The sequence below is a fragment of the Melozone crissalis genome, unplaced genomic scaffold (assembly GCF_028551555.1).
Source record: "Melozone crissalis strain CALT ecotype California unplaced genomic scaffold, PUWL_Pcris_2 ptg000004l_1, whole genome shotgun sequence".
NCBI classification, from domain to species: domain Eukaryota; kingdom Metazoa; phylum Chordata; class Aves; order Passeriformes; family Passerellidae; genus Melozone; species Melozone crissalis.
In genome coordinates, this window is record NW_026535782.1 from 40410044 (window position 1) to 40425697 (window position 15654).

A 15654-nucleotide genomic window follows, 5' to 3' on the forward strand; every position below is an offset into this window, starting at 1 on the left:
GAACTTTTAAAAGAAAGTACTAGTTTAAAAATTAATTACTTCATTGTGTGAAAACTTGACTGGGTTTGGTGGGTTTTTTTGTTGGTATGGAGCAAAGTTGTGTCTCTTTATATTCAAAATGTTATTAATAGTGTTGAGGCTTTGCAGGCTTTGGTAAAGAAAACATTTCAGTAACTACTTCAGATATTTTGGGAGTGAAATTTCATGTTTTAAATGAAAAGTAAATCTATTCTGATTACTAAGGGAGATGAAAATAATTTAACTTTTTTTCACAAATGTCAAAGTTCAGGTTATTTGTCCTAGTTCTTGAAATTAATGTAAAACAGACTAATACCCCTGCATAAACTGTTCCCCTTGCAACAGGAGAGAGGAGGGAATATGTCAGTAGGAAGCAGTGTCTCTCTCTGTGTACTGCCTGTGGTCAGGTGGCTACTGTGGCAGCAGGTACTCCCTGAGACCTGGAATGAAATAAAAGCTTGGTGGGAATGTGAATCTGGAGCCTTGCATGGGTGTAAAGCACAGGTTGCCATCCAAGAACAAACTGAAGTGGCTTTTTGGCTCCCTTCCAGGTGGTAGAGCATGGCTCCCCATTGTCTTCCTGCTGGTATGCCAGTTGGCTGTTCCAGCAGAGAGGCTGCAGAAACAGAACGTTTACCTGGCTGTCAGCAGTGGGATGGGTTTCCAGGTCAGGCGTGAGAAGATGTATGTGTTGGGATTTGTGTCCGGAAGTAATGCTGTTCCAGTGTTGCTCACTTGAAATCTGAAGCTCCTTATGCTTCACATAAATTTCCTGTTCTTGTTAAAATTGCTTTTGCTTTAAAAATGAAGGGTCTTAAAGCTGAGGGTTTTGACAGAGTGTGCTGCAGAATGATTCTTTTCTCCTCTGTAGGTTTCCTGAATGAATGATTTTGAAGTAAAGTAGTATTTCCCTGCAGAGCTTGCCTCTGTTAAGTCTTTAGACTGTTGCAGCAACAGTGAGACTACTAGTGCAATGTTAATAATTTATGTGTATTCCTCATTTTGGACCTTTGTCAGTCATTTCAGCCTTGGGAGGCTGGAAGAAATGACAAAAGTATGTATAAGTTTTGCTGCTGTTCCCTCTGCATGTGTTCTCAAGGTAGGCAGAGGATTTGGGTCTTCAGAGCGTGTCTATCTGGAACCCTTTAGCAGTGCTGAATTCACAGAAGTAATACCAGAAAATAGCATGGTGGTGTTTCATTTCAGTCATCTCTGCATAGGGTATTACTGCTTTTGTTGGACAAGTGTGGCTCAGATGTTTGTGAGCTTTCCTTGGTTGCAGAAGGTGAGTGGAAGGTAAATTTTTTTATGGGTTCCTCCTGTGGGATGAGCCCTAGCCAGGATTTTGCTACATGTCCATAATCAACCCCAAATGCATCTGTGCTGCTGAAGCTGCATGTAGCTTTCTTCAAAACTGGGTTTCATGTCCTTTATTCTCTCCCTTACTCCCTTCGTAAGGGAGGGAGATATCAGCTAATTTGTGTGTTTCCAGAGTAGGTCTTGCTTGAAGGGAGAAGCAGAATATTGAGCCAAATGAAAAGGGGTCCTCAGGAGCAAGGCTGATGAGAGGATGTCAGCAGAGAACTCAACTGGTTTGAATACAAAGTTTTGCTGAATTCTGTTCTGGAGTTTACTGTTGCAGGTTTGTGCTTGGCATTAGCATTTACCTGAGCACCTTCCAGCTTGGCTGCAGAGCAGGTACTTCAAATATTGTTGGAAGCATGGCAGTGTGTTTCAGGGGGCTTTGGAGGGCCAGTGGTGTAGAATGCATGAACTTGGGGTGTTTCAGCAAGCCTGTGTTCTTTCAGTCAGGTACTGAGCAGTTTGAGTCAGATTAGTCCACTTAAGTGGTATTTAGCAAGCAGGTAAGTAGTTTGCAGGAAGTTGGAGAGTTTGCTCCCATTTGTTACTCGTGGTCCAAAATGGTTGATTCACCTCGTGCAGTGGGAGATCCACAGGTTTTGTACTGCAGGGGAATGGATGGACGGATGGAAGGAAGGGAGGGAGGGAGGGTCAAGGAGAAGACAATGTTTTGCAAGGAATCTGTATCTTAAGCTTCAAATAGGTTTCCAGAATTGTTTTGAGGGGAAAACTGATTTTTTTTTCCAATTTCTTCAAAAACTGGATTACACAATTTCAAATGTAGTTTTTGACTGTTTTGGTTTGGAAGAAAGTTTGGCTCAAAAATGACTCTGTGTGCAGAAGGATCTGCAGAAAGATGAATGGATAAGAAGAAACTTGGTCTTATTGTTTTCTGTTGCACTCACTAAAATAACTTTTAATTTGAGAGTGAATTTTTCACTATGCTTTGTAACTTTGTATTTTGAACATACTTTCTTCCTGGATTCTCTATTCTGTTAAATCTTCCTAAGAGCGTGTATGTACAGCTTGAAGAAAACAGGATGCAATTGACTTAAGATTTCTTGATCTTAAATTTTAATACTTAAATTGAATAACTAAGTGGGTTGGCTGCTGTGGGATGGTTATAGTTCAGGAAGAAACTGTGATGCCTTGTTTGACTTCAGATGCCTCAGTTGCAGCAATGAGAAATTTTTTTTTCTTTTTTCTCTTTTTTGGACTGATAAACCAGGAGCCTTATTCCTGGCTCTGCACTTGTGTGCTTCATCTAGTGTACGTATGCATTTGGAACAAAAGGCTGCAAAGCAGCACTGGTTTGTTCTGCAAAACAGAGGGAATTGGGAAGCTGAGTTAGAAGATTTTCTTTCCTCTTTTCCCTTTTTTTTTTGGCCCCCTCTCCCTCCTCTTTACAAGAAGTTACTTTAAATAGGGAGCTGTTCAGCAGGTTGCAACTAGAATTCTATAATAAGATCTCTGTTCGCTCTCCCTACTTTTTCACATGCAAAGTTGTGGCTGTAATTATATGACAGCTGCCCTCTTGGCTGACATGCAGCAGATTGAACTGGGGATCTCCAGAGCTGAAAGTGTGAGCTGCTACTCTCTGAGCTAAAGCTCTATAGCTGGAGGCTGTAATGATCTATATCCTTCATGACTGAGTGTAGAAGGGAGCTGCAAAAAGCACTTGCTGAGTTATGGTGCATACAGGGTACTTAACTGTGTACATGGTCGCTTCCCAGGTGTACTGGAAGCTTTTTTTGAGTGGTTTGTGATAATTGTACAAACTGTTGTCAACTCATGGGTGCTTTAAAATGACGATCTGTTTTGAAGCCTTTCTGCCTTAAAAAACTTTACTAGCCTGTTAGTCAGACACAGACATTTGTTGGTGTATGTGTAAGTTGTGCTGAGCCCGAGGTGCCCTGATATTACTGAAGTCCTTCAACTCCAATGTAATATAACTAATTGTTACCAATATTGAATGCAGTATGAAAAACTCTACACTGCCAATGGTGTTCAGACAAGTTTGCCTTTATCCTTTGCCATTACAGTAGGTTTTTCTCAGATGGCACCATGGGAGCTTTGTAAAAGCAAAGGAAGGAGAAACTGGAATTGCTGGAATCTCTCCTGTTTTCTCAGGACCAAGAAAATCTAAGCAGTGCCAAAGTTTGTTAGGTTGAGGAAAAATGAGGGGAAGCAGAACCATATGGAGCTTCATGAGTGGTGTCAGCCCCGGGAAGCTTCTGCAACCTGTGTTGTGGGAGAGAGGAAGTGTGTTACAAGCTAAGAGGTCGATTTTGAACTTTGTGAAACATTAATTTTTGAATCCTTAACACCTCTTTTACCCACACCCCCAAACAAAAAAAAAAACCAACCCAAAACCCCTCCAAAACCATAACAACAGCAAACCCCCAAACCAAATAGGAGATAGGCATCTGCTAGCTTTAAATATGGCAAAGTAAGCATTCCTATTGATCTGCACAGTTCAAAACCAAGTTGATCTTTTCGCATTCAAAAAAATAGAAAAAAGGAAATATGTAAGGGATGCAATGAAATGTTAAATAAATTGTAAACTGAAAGAGTCTTTCAGACTTCAGACAGTTAAGTTATTGCTAGTCCAGTGTGTCAGAAACTTACTTGATACTGTGTATATATTATCAACAGGGACATTGTCTGCTGTAAATTAAGATAATCTCCATATATATTAGGCTATATCCTATTACACAGGTCTGACCATACTCAATCATAGTTTAGTAAATACCCTCCATCCTAGTTGCATCCTCCACTGCCTTTCTTTGCATTATTTCTTGCAAACAGTGTTAATATAAAGATGCTTGTAGCATGGCCTAAGAAATTCTTATTTCCTCACCTCTCATTCCTGTCCTGTGCCACCGTCATCCCATTGGTTTTGGGGGTGCAGCCATTAGCAAGACTGCTGTAGCATACATTAGTTACCTGCTGTGGTTTAGAAGCCCTAATCCTCCAAATATGTGAAATGACCCAGGCTACAGTGATGTAGTCCATGGTGCTGCCTTGCAAGCAGCAGTATCAGCACAACTGGGGAGGACATGTTTTGCAGGAGGGGCAGAGGAAATTTCTAAAGTTTGTGTCACTCCTGAGGCATCTTACGAGACTTTCTGTATCAGGCAGTCGCACCGCTCTTAGGGCTTGATTGCTTCTTGCCTGTCCCATCACTCCTTACAGAGAAGTGGGATGAGGATTCTTCCACTTCCCATGGGAGTCTGTTCCACAACCTAATAGACTTTTCTGTCAGGAAACGTCTCTTAATTGGGTTTTAATCATGGGTGTCAGACTGCTGGTCCCTGGGATGACCTTAGCCTACATCAATACCAGTGCCTTCCTTGCACTGATGCCTAGAGCCTGCTTATCCTCCTCCTCTGGCATTTATTGTAGGCCCGTTTCAGCTGTAGGCAGCTGTACCTTGGCTCAGACTCCCCTGTCCTTAGTGTTGGAGGCTGTTGCAGAAGTTGAGATCTGGGACCCCATGTCAAGGGCCTGACTTGTGATCTGAGACGGACTCGTCCTCCGAGCCTTTCAAGAATCCAGGCTGCTGGCAAGTAAGGAAATGCACACTGGAGCAGCATTCATGTGTGACTCTACTTTGGATAGAACTGAGTCCGAGGAATCTGTTACAGCACAGCTATCCCGTGGCCTAATTGTGTTGCTGTCAAATCCAAAAGTGTGGGTAAGACTCCAGTATTTTCCTGCAATCAGTTTAAAGCAGGACTTTTGATTTCTTTTACATAACGGGGTTTGTGCTGCCTATGTTGAAGCAGCAAGGAAGAGCAACCCAGCCAAGCTGTCCGTCTGCGAGGCTGTGGAAATACCAACCATGAGGCTCAGCAATGTAGACTCTGTATGCAGTGTATCCAATTTGGCAATTGTGGGTGAAGAGTCTGCCTTGCTGGCTCCTCAAGGAGTGGCTCTTCCACGGCTGGTGCAGTTAGGCCAGGTTGTGGTGGCTGGCTGTGAGCAGATGGACAGGTTTCCTGGGGAGAACAGCATGCACCCACTGTCACAGCCCTGGTATGTGCTGTAGTATAGAGGCACTAAAAGACTTCGCAGCACATGGCTGTTGTTTTGCCCATGTGGACTTCACAAAAACATTTAATACTTTTCAGGTCTCTTCTCTTTGTTGCTGAACCTCCTCGCTTTCTTGCATTCCCTTTCCAAGGTGGGATGAGTAGAGCAGGTTTCAGTGCTGCAGAGGCAAATATATCTTTGACTTGCATTGTATCATTATGAAATTGACACTATTTTCTAGTTGGTTTCTGGTGCAGTAAGTACTCCTATCTGCTTCCATAATTTTGGTAGACCTTGTTATGTGATGTCTTTTTAAAGAATGGATGTAATTACTCCAGAACCAGGGGGTGTATGAACTGTTTGGAAAATGACCCATTAAACTGTTCACAACCAGAATGGTTGTGACACCAGAGATGTGAAGTAGCTTTCTTAGTGTTTCTCCTGATTCCTCCTCTGTACCCAACATGGACCCTCTATATCCTCATCCAGCCTCTGTGTCCTCCAGTTCATGTCCTTGCTCCCTTCTGCTCCTCATCTTTCTGCAAGTGAGTTATTTCTCTGGTATCCCCAGACAGTTCTTACTCCTCACCAGCTGTGGGTTCCTATCTTCCTTGATCCTCAGAGGTCTTTGTCCACCTTTCCAAATGGTGCTTTGCCATTGTTGGTTCTTCTGCAAGCTCTGCCTTTCCTGACTGTGCTGCCTACTACACAAGGGAGAGATTTTTGCTTTTCTCCATTCCCATGGGAGAAATAAAACTTCTGTCTTGTCTAGAAGTGCATAAAACATGGCCACACTGTCACCAGATTTTTGGTTAGCTTATCTCTTCCCTGTTAACCATGTATGTAGTATCCCTCTTCCCTTTGTTTTCATGGGGTTTGCATGCAGTGTCGTGCTCCCCTGGGTCTTAGTGTCATGCCTGTTGAATCGAGGGTGTCGTTTTACGAGGGCTGTTTTCAGCAGTTCCTGGTGCTGCTTCTCAGCTACTTGTTCAGCTGTGCCAGTGCATCTGAACGTGCTGCTGCACATTGAACTGGATCAGGGAATTGATCTGGATTAAAGTAGCCAAGGTGGAGAGGAAAGCTGCTTAACCCAGCGATTTGCTCAAAGAAATACTTGAAAAACTACAGTTTAAGAGCACTTTGACTTGATGGCCCTTTGACTAACAACCCCCTGGTATAGAAATCCCTTGTTTAAATGTAGAGTTGCTGCCTCCGCCCTTCAAACCCTCCTCCCGAGCTATTAAACACCAGCGGCCACCTGCTTCAGGCTTAGAGCAGCTGCTGCAGGTTAAGATGTGCTGTGCAGCCGCTCCAGCATGCATGGGACATGATGCTGTTTGGAAGGGATGAGGACCCCCTGGAGTAAAAATGGACATGTGTCAAAGTGTGCAAAATCATCCTTTCATGGAACATCACAGACTGAGACAAAGCTTTGTGCTTTTTTTATCATGATTGCTGGTCTGGTTTCACCCTGAGCCTTATTAATGTTCCAGGATGTTGCTGTGTCACTAAGTGTTGGAAATACAGCATACCTTGATGCTGGCTAGAAATGTTGAAAATGCTTCCCTCTGCCCTTCTCTGTGGGACACATTTAACCTGCTCCATCCCTCCCGAGCTGCTGGAGTGGAGCCCTGTCTGGTGGCTCTGCTCCTGCTCTTCCCCTTGGCTTTCTCATATCCTTCCCTGCCTGATCCGTTCATGTGCTCCCAACTTCATGCTGTCCAGGGTTTAATTTTTGTTTAAGATCTTCGTTCCTTTAATGACAGCAGGAACCGAAGGCTGCTCTCTGTGGGGGCTGTGGTGCGCGGCTGCGCTTGAGGTAATGAGACTTGATGAAAACCTCTTGTTACTGTGGCAAGATTTCTTCCTTCTCTGTGTTTAAGAAGAAGGGGAGGGGGAGGAGGAAAAGAAAAAGTGACAGACCCTGCTGGGTATGTTAATATATTTTTAATGGCTTCCATGTGGCTAGCTGAGGACTTATTTGTCCAGCCTGTGAGAAAAGGGTGGCAGCACGTTATTCTTGTGCACCTTTGAGCTTAGCTGGGAGTTGAAATGGGAGAGAGGGAGGATTGAGTAAAAATTTCACAGAAATCCTGTTGATAAAAATGAAATCTGCTGGAGATGGAGGGGATTGGCAGGGAGAGAAAGATTGGATCCCAGATACTCTCCCCCTCCCCCTCCCCAAATCTTCCCTTTTTTTCTGGAATATTCCACTGTCTGCAATCATCAAGAGAGCTACTGTCTCAGACTATGGTATTTCTACCAGTGGTGAGGAGTGAGATTTTTCTGAAATAATTGCTGTATTTCTGGAGAGAAATATTTTTGAGAAACAAAAGGGTTTACGCTATGGTGGCAGGCTGGGGAAGGGAGGGGGCTGGCGGGGATGCAGGGCGGGTGCTGGGCATTTTCCCCTTCCAGCCTTAATGTGCTAGTTAAGCTGCAGGCAGGATGAGCCTGGTGCTCGGAGCCGGCTGCCTGGGGCAGTGAGGGGTATTGCTGCTTTCCTGCTCCAAAGGCATGCAGAGCACTGATGGGACTGAGGGGCAGGCAGGCTGTGGCAGCTGTGGGTTCTGGGGGTCAGGAGCCAGCTGCCTGGGGCAGTAGGTCAGAGCAGAGATGTGCTTGATGGAGCTGGGAGGAGAGCGAGAGCTGCTGGTGAAACATTAATGCTGCATAGCCCTGGTGAGAGGGGGAGAGAGCCAACAGCGAGGAACCCTGGCACTTGGTGTGCGCTGATTAGATGGAAGTGCCAGGGGAGAATGGTGCCCGTGACACACTGGCAGATTGGCTGGAAGGGTTTTAGTATGGTCAAGTATGATGGGTTGAGTCCACAGCCAGCCAGCTTCTGGTGCAGGAGGGTTGGGGGAGCACTAACACCTCTCTCTGTCCTTGTATTCTCATTCTTACAAAATCCCAGTCAAAGGTGATGTAACCCTAGGGCAGGAAGGACTGAAAATCAGGTAGACAGCAAACTAGGGTTTTCCCTGCTGCCAGCAACTTATTGTTCATCAAGAAACAGCTACTGTGCCAGCTCTGTATCTCCCCTGTATTCAGTGACAAGCTCATCTCTCAATGTCCACTTACAGGAGTTCTGTCCGCCCAGTGTTGAACCCAGGTGGCTTGGTGGGCCCTTCTCCAAGTAAAGAAGCCAATACATGTGAGGCATCTCTTGTCAAAGCCATAAAGGCATGCTAGCATCTCTTGAGGCAGGTGCATGGCTGGGGTCACTGCTGGGAAGATGTCAGGAAGCAATTTTCTTGAGTCACTGCCCAGTCCTGGAGTAGCGTGTGTGAATTGGCAGCAGCCCTTGCCTGGCTTCTTGTTTCTGAGAGGCTGGAAAACGTCCCACAGCAGACATGCCTCTTCTTGGTGGCAACTTCTCTGGGTGTTCCCAAGGCAGCACCCCTACAGGGTCAAAGCTGTATTTTGGGGGGAAAATTAAGAATTTGATGTCTATTTAATTTTGGAGCCAAGAAATAGTGGTAGACTGGCAACTCTTGGGATATCCTTTGTAGCCTGCCCCTGCCAATGTACCAGATTGCTGACTCCCAGCCAAACTGGCCCCTCTGATTTTTAAGTCTCACAAAAACAGTTTGTGGGAGATTTCTCTGAGGATACTGTAAGTTTCTTTGTGTTGCAGAAGACTGGAAGCACATATGGTGAGTTACTGATATCTGTCTGAAAGGACAACAACTTGTTAGTCTGCCCTGACCCAATTGCTTGGCTAATCTGACCATACCCTTATTTAGATTGAAATTAACTTTCAGCTGATTTAGTAAAAATAAGTTTAGTAGTGAAGCAGGCAAATCAGGGATACATTTGCATTCTGTATAAATCTGTCCCTATGAGTGTTTTATGTCATTTTACCCATCCACTTAAAGTGCTTCAGCTTGCCTCTCCTGTGTGCCCCTCTGCAGGCAAGACCTAGTTTTTGATGAGTGTCCACTGCTTTCTTAACCCACTTTTCCAGCTGCGCTGAAGTTGCTGATGGCATCATCACTTACCCATGAGTGAATGCAAATTGGCACAAAATAAAAACCAGGGACCCACCAGACTCCCAGCCCTGTAAGCCCTGGGTTGTTGAAGTCCTACTTTGCTTGAGTAGCCAACAATAACAGTTGGCTAATATACTGATATATTATTATTTTTACTCAAACCTCTTCCACTGATAGTATGCTTATAAAAAAAGTGGAAGGATTTTGTTTCTGGCCTTGAGCATGCTTTCTAGTGTTAGGTCTAGATTAGTTTTACAGATGACCCAAAGGGAACGTTTGTTCTAAACTAGGCTTGTACCGGTTTATCTCCCCCATTCACCCCATCACAATGGATTTAAAAATGGTACTGTCATCAACCCTGATATATCTAAGGCTGCAATAAAGAGTAATGTGTGCTCTGTGTTTTAATTTTTGGAGGCCTTAGAGAACTGCTACTGAGGTATAATGGATGTTTCTGTGAGCTCTAATAGTTTAATTGTAGGTAAGAGAATTTTGCCTTTCTGCAGCTTAAAATAACTCAATAAATACAAGTCTTGGTATAGACAGTAGCAAAATCAAGTGAAGACCATCAAGAATTTGTGAGCTGAGTAAAATCCCATTCCCTTTTAACAACACAGCTTTCAGTTTCTCACTGTTCAGGAGATATAATTTTCTTGGCCCACCAATTCTCATAGTCTTTCGGTCTAGAAAAATCTTTCATTGCTGGATGGGCAAGATGGGTGAGGTAAAGGAAATGGCAAGAATTTTTGTCTTGACATTTTTATGTTATGTGTTTTAAAAAATACAATTGCCAAACTGCAACAAAAACTAAATCACAAAGTCACATGCACATGTCTATTTTTAAATTTACAGGTGATTGTAAGGTGGCCTCTAACAATCTTTGCCATAGGCCTCTAGCTGTACCATATCCTCTTCTAAGATGTGTTTCCATAGCCCTGATTTTCTGTAGGTACAAGGCTGTGCAACATGGTCTTCCTGCTTCCTAGTTGTTTACTGAGGACACTGGTTTCCATAAAATGAGGCCATTGGGGAAGGTCTCAGAAGATCATGGAGTGTCTTGCTAGTGTTGCATGCGTGTAAAAATTGGGTGTGTTATTTGCTGAGGGGGAAGGAGGGGTGAAAGGGCTTGAATTCCCCCATGCAGGAAGGTGCACACACAAGGCTGGGGGAAGGAAGCTGATGGAGGTGCCCATCAGGCTAGTGAGGATGCCCCAGGGAAGTGGCAGTGAGGTTTGTTCATTAATTCAGTAACACTTCACCACAAGCTCACCCCCTTGCCTTTCTTCTCACTTCCTTAGCCCTTCCCCCTCCTTGGGAGTCTGTGTTGGGGGAATTGGGAATTACAGCCTGTGAACTGCACCCAGCAGCTCGTGGTGGCAGTTGTGGCTGCTGCTAAATCAGCCAGCTGAGCACCTGCTGTCTCCTGCTAAGGGAACTGAGCACCAGCTATTTGTTGTTAAAGTGACATTGTCAAAATAAAAATCCTGTTTTAACCAGGCTCTTCCTTGCATTTCTGAATAAAGCACTGGATTATTAAATTAAATTTAAGAAATTGCATTGGTCTCCCATTTTTAGCTGGAGGGAATGGCCTTGAGCATCAGGTATGAATTACCTACACACCCTGCAACCACAACTTCATGTGCTGAGGTCGATAAATTGACTTCCATGCAGCTTATTAGGTGGGGCTCTTTCAGATGTGACCTTATTAAAACCTGGAGTCCTCTCTGGATGATGGCAATCCCATGACTGTTTCCTGAAGTATAGGGGAGGGTGTTGTTGCTGTGTCCTTGACAAAATATCTTTCTTCCCCAGAATATCTGCCAAGAGAGGCATGGACCACTCATTCCCTGAGCTTTAGACATTACTGCAGCATGTTGCTGAATGAACAGATTGTTCTGAGGGGCATCAAAGGCAGATACTGGCCTCATGCTAGTGTAAGGGCTAAGGCTCTTCCCTGAATGGGTAGTTGTGTACTACACTTGATTACGTTGTTTTGTTGGTGAGGTTCCTGTTTGTCATTAAAAAAAACAACCTAGCTTTCTCAAGCCAGCTGTTATATCATTTCATAACCTCAGACTTTTTCCTTCCCTGTTTCTGACCTATGAGTTCATTTTTGTAGTGCTTCAGAGCTGCTTCCTTGTCTCCTCTTGAACTTCCTACCCCCATTCTTCATGTGCTTGGCCACTTACCAGCATTGAAATGCCTTTGTGCTCAGATGGGAGTTTAAAACTACTGTGAGATATTTAATATGTGGAAGATGAGACTGGTTTGCCACAGACACACAGGAAGGAGAAGGGAGTGATCCAGCATCCCAGGCTGAGGTGTGCTCTTCTCTCCTCTGCCTCTTAGCGTCCTGAGAAAGTCGTAGGTTTCTGCTAGAGCATCAGGTCTCTGCTCTTGCTTATCTTCAAGTGTTCTTTCCTGGCTCTTTTCATCCTTGCTCAGAGCATCTTGGGTGGCACAAAGTGGAGAACAGGCCTGTGTTCCTGGTACAGGCTCTTTTGTCAGGAGGGAGAGAGGAGCACTGTGGTTTGGCCACTGTCCCTGGCTTTGGCTCCCTGTTCAGATGCTCTGCTGTGTGCAGAATGGGGCTGCTGCAGCCCACAGGGCTGGGGGATGTGCCTGCTTACAGACTGCAAAGCGCAGCGGGAGAAAGGAAGCCTGTGGATCGACAGCTGCAGAGCTGCCCCTGCCCTGCAGTAGCAAAGTGGAATTGGCACCTTGGGCTTTGCTGGGAAACAAGAGGGCGAGAGCTAATAAAAGATCAGTTTCTAATCTTCTGTTTTGGGGGAAATGCTGAGCAGCAGCAGAAGTGCTGGAGCTGCTGATCTACAGATTGCTGTGGCTTGGCTTAGTCTCGTTTCACATTATAATGATTTTCTGTGAGCTTGTGTGTCTGTGTTTGTGTTAATGAAGGCTTTGGTTCAGTACAAGCTGTTACCACTGGACTACAATTTCTTGTTTTTTCTCACAAGTAAGTGAATTTTCTCAATGTCCTACCTCTCTGTATGCACACACATGCACATGTGCGTGCATTTGGGGATTGTTCAGGATGGAATGTGCAGTGGAAATGTAAAATACTATAATTATGTGCAGTGTTCATTTCTATTTTTGCTCTGCAGTCAGCTTGGCAAGGGGAACTCTGTGTCTGGGCAGTCTCATATCTGATCTGATCTATTTGTCTGTGCTTTTTTGCATTGTGGTTTACAGCCCTGCAATTGAAACCTTTAAGATTACCTAAAGATGAAATGAGAGTGTTCTTCCACTGAGATTTGTAAAGGCCATTTCTTCTAGTGCAAAATAATGGGCCTAAATGAGTTGACAGTGCTCCTTTTAAATCCAGCACTGGGTTCCTGAGGGGGCGGGGGCGAGGACGTAATGTATAGGTCTTACAGGAATAAAGGCAGTGTTTTGTGCTCCCCTGCGGCTCTGCAGCAGTAGCTCACTGACTGACCCTATTAGTAGAGCTGTGCTGTCAGCGCAGGCCAGTCTGCTGTGTGCACGGGGAGCTGAGCTCAACAAATAGCACCGACTTAGGGGTTCCCACTGGGCTACGGCAGAGGCTGCCACACGGGGCAAGGAGGGGATGCTCCCTCATAGCTCAGTTGTAAAAAAATTGCTGTCTCTCCTCTCTGGTTCATTTGAAGGTGCAGCTGTGGGAGTGACAGGTCTGAGGAGTTCCAGTGCAGGCAGTGCCTTGCAGCGCTGTAAAAGAGCAAGTGGGGGTACCAGAGGGGTCCTTTCTCTCTGAGCCACAGCTGAGCCCACGCACCACCATTGCTCTTGAAGAAGCTGCAAGGAGTACTGGAAACTCTTATGGACGAGAGGTAGAGACAAGGTCTTGATCAATTGATTGTTAAAGATCCCACTCCACTTCTCACGAGATGAGGGGACAGTAACCTCAATGTCCTGGCCAAATTCCAGTTCATTACTTTCTGCCTGTCTAAAATTTCCCCTTTCCCTCCCCCTGCCGTTTATCCTGGAGAAGTTATCATTTGCTTCCTTTCCTAATGACTCACGGGTAATGCTGCTGGCACAGAACTGATGCTTTATTTCATCCTGGTGATGAGGGAGTGATCCCTGTGGTTTGGGGTCTTTGGGCTGGAAGAGGTGCTATGGAAACACAAAGATGTTTGGAGTGTACACATATATACAAAGGCGCTGTTGGCTACTGTTCCCTTCAGCTGCCGTTTCGGAACAGGTAAACAGGTTTTCCAGCTGCATCTTCCAGCTGAATCCAAATCACAAACGCGTGTGCGACTTCAGCGTGTGTGTGTGTGTGTGTGTGTGTGCGCGCGCAAGCCTGTGTCTTCCCCCCCTCCCCTTTCGTCTTGGAACAAGAAGAATGTGTCAAGCCCTCTGGCTGCAATCCAGGACTCTCCGTGGAACTATAAATCGACCCATCAGGGAGGGGGAAAGAGATTAACGTTGGCCGTCTTCATTAGTGAGTCCCCAGAGGAAACCGGGTCTGCCATGAGCCGTGAATGAGACCAGCTGAGAGAGGAGGGGGAGAGCTTGCGGTTTTTATCACTGCCTCCAGAGACCCTGGAGGAGTGGAGGAAAAGAGTGTGATAGGGATGGGAGGATGTAAAATGAAGGAAGCTGGAGCTTTCCAGCACATTGCTCGCTCCCTCATTGGCGGGCAGGTAGCTGTTTGCTGCTCCTCCGCGCCAATCCCTGACCTGTGAGCCCATGTGTGTGGCTGGAGTACTTGGCATGCTAATTGGGAGCAGAGAGGAGCGAGCCCAGTGGCAGTGCAATGCCCTGCCATGCTAAACAAGTGCCAATAATTGCATTCAAGGTACTTTCATTATGTCAGATTTTTCACAGAACCAGAAAAGTGCATTTATCACAAGCAGCATAATTCTTCCTGGGCATTGCTTTGGGGGGTGTGTGTGCTTAATTCCCTGCCCCCTCTGCCTCACAGAAAGATGAAAGTAAATTTTGCCTTTTTTAATTCTCAGTTGCACACAGATTTTTACCAATAGCTTCTTTGAGCTTCAAACAACAATCTCTTTCTTCCTTCATAGTGTTTATTGTGTATGTTTTCACCGCAGGCTCATACAAACACATGCATGCACTAATGCACACGTGTGCTAATTGTTGTTTTTCCAGGCTGACAGAGGATATGGAGGCTGCAACTGCAGCTGGTAACGTTTCGGGATCCATCCCTTGTAAAGTCCCTGAGAGCCTGGATTCTGGTGATGCTCCTACCAGTAAAATCTGGTTTAAGCTGGTAGTTGTCTTCCCCCCCCTCTTCTTGCAGTGAGTGACGCAGGCTCAACAGCTCCAGATAGTGATGCTCTTTTTTCACCGAGCAGGCATCACACGTGGCAACACCAGCTATGCATGCACACTGTGCTACCAGGGTGCCTAGCTGTGACCTGAGGGGACCAGGGAGAGGGAGGCTTCCTGTCTGTGCCCATGTGGTCTCTGTCACCTCTGCAGCATGACAAGGGAACCAATTAGTGTCAGTTGTGGTGGCAGTTCTTACTGATGGGGACACAGACCTGGGTAAGATGTGAACTGAGACATCATACATCTTCTCACTCTGCCTCCCTGTGGGTCTCTGGGGTGGGGAAGTCGCACTTGGGAGCAAGGGAGCTCCTGGGAAATACAGCCAGTGCCTGCAGCCATTCCAGTTTCTGGAGGTGCAAGTGACCTTTGCAGTTGATTGGAATTACCAATCTGCATGGCAGAAATCGCTGCTAAAACTTACTGTTCTCTTCTCCCTGTTCTCTCACTGTTGTCTTTTTGTTCTCTTGCTGTTTTCCCCTTAGACATCTGACTGCCCTCAATACTAGCACAGCTTCCCTTGTTTGCTTTACCTTGATATCCACAGTCCTTTGTAAAATATGGTGCAAGGCTTACCTTTTGCTTTCACACATGCCACCAGAGCTTAGACACCTTTGGTGTGGAATTTGTCAGCTTCTTGAAACTGTTTTTTAACTAGCCTTTGCAACACAACTGTGACTTGTACTTCTAGTCAGTTAGCATTTACTAAGTTAAGTGGTGCTCCTTGGTAATAAGTAATGCCATGTTTCTGATATTGATAGATTTTTTTAAAAATATTTTTTTAGGACCAACCCATAGCCTATAGTCCCTAGCTTCAGGTGCTCACAGGCAGAACTGGACAAACAGATAATGGTTCAAATAGAAATGTGGACAGGAGAGCAGAAAGCTGGAGCAGAGGAGCTGCTGTTTACACGAAAGTAGAGCACTCCTGGTGCTAAAAATTGGTATT

General features: G+C 45.3%; 1 protein-coding gene across 2 annotated transcripts in view; it reads left to right on the forward strand.

The window, feature by feature from the left end:
* Positions 1 to 15654, forward strand: part of TCF20 (transcription factor 20) — a 128878-nt gene that overhangs the window by 11923 nt on the left and 101301 nt on the right. The window lies entirely within an intron of this gene.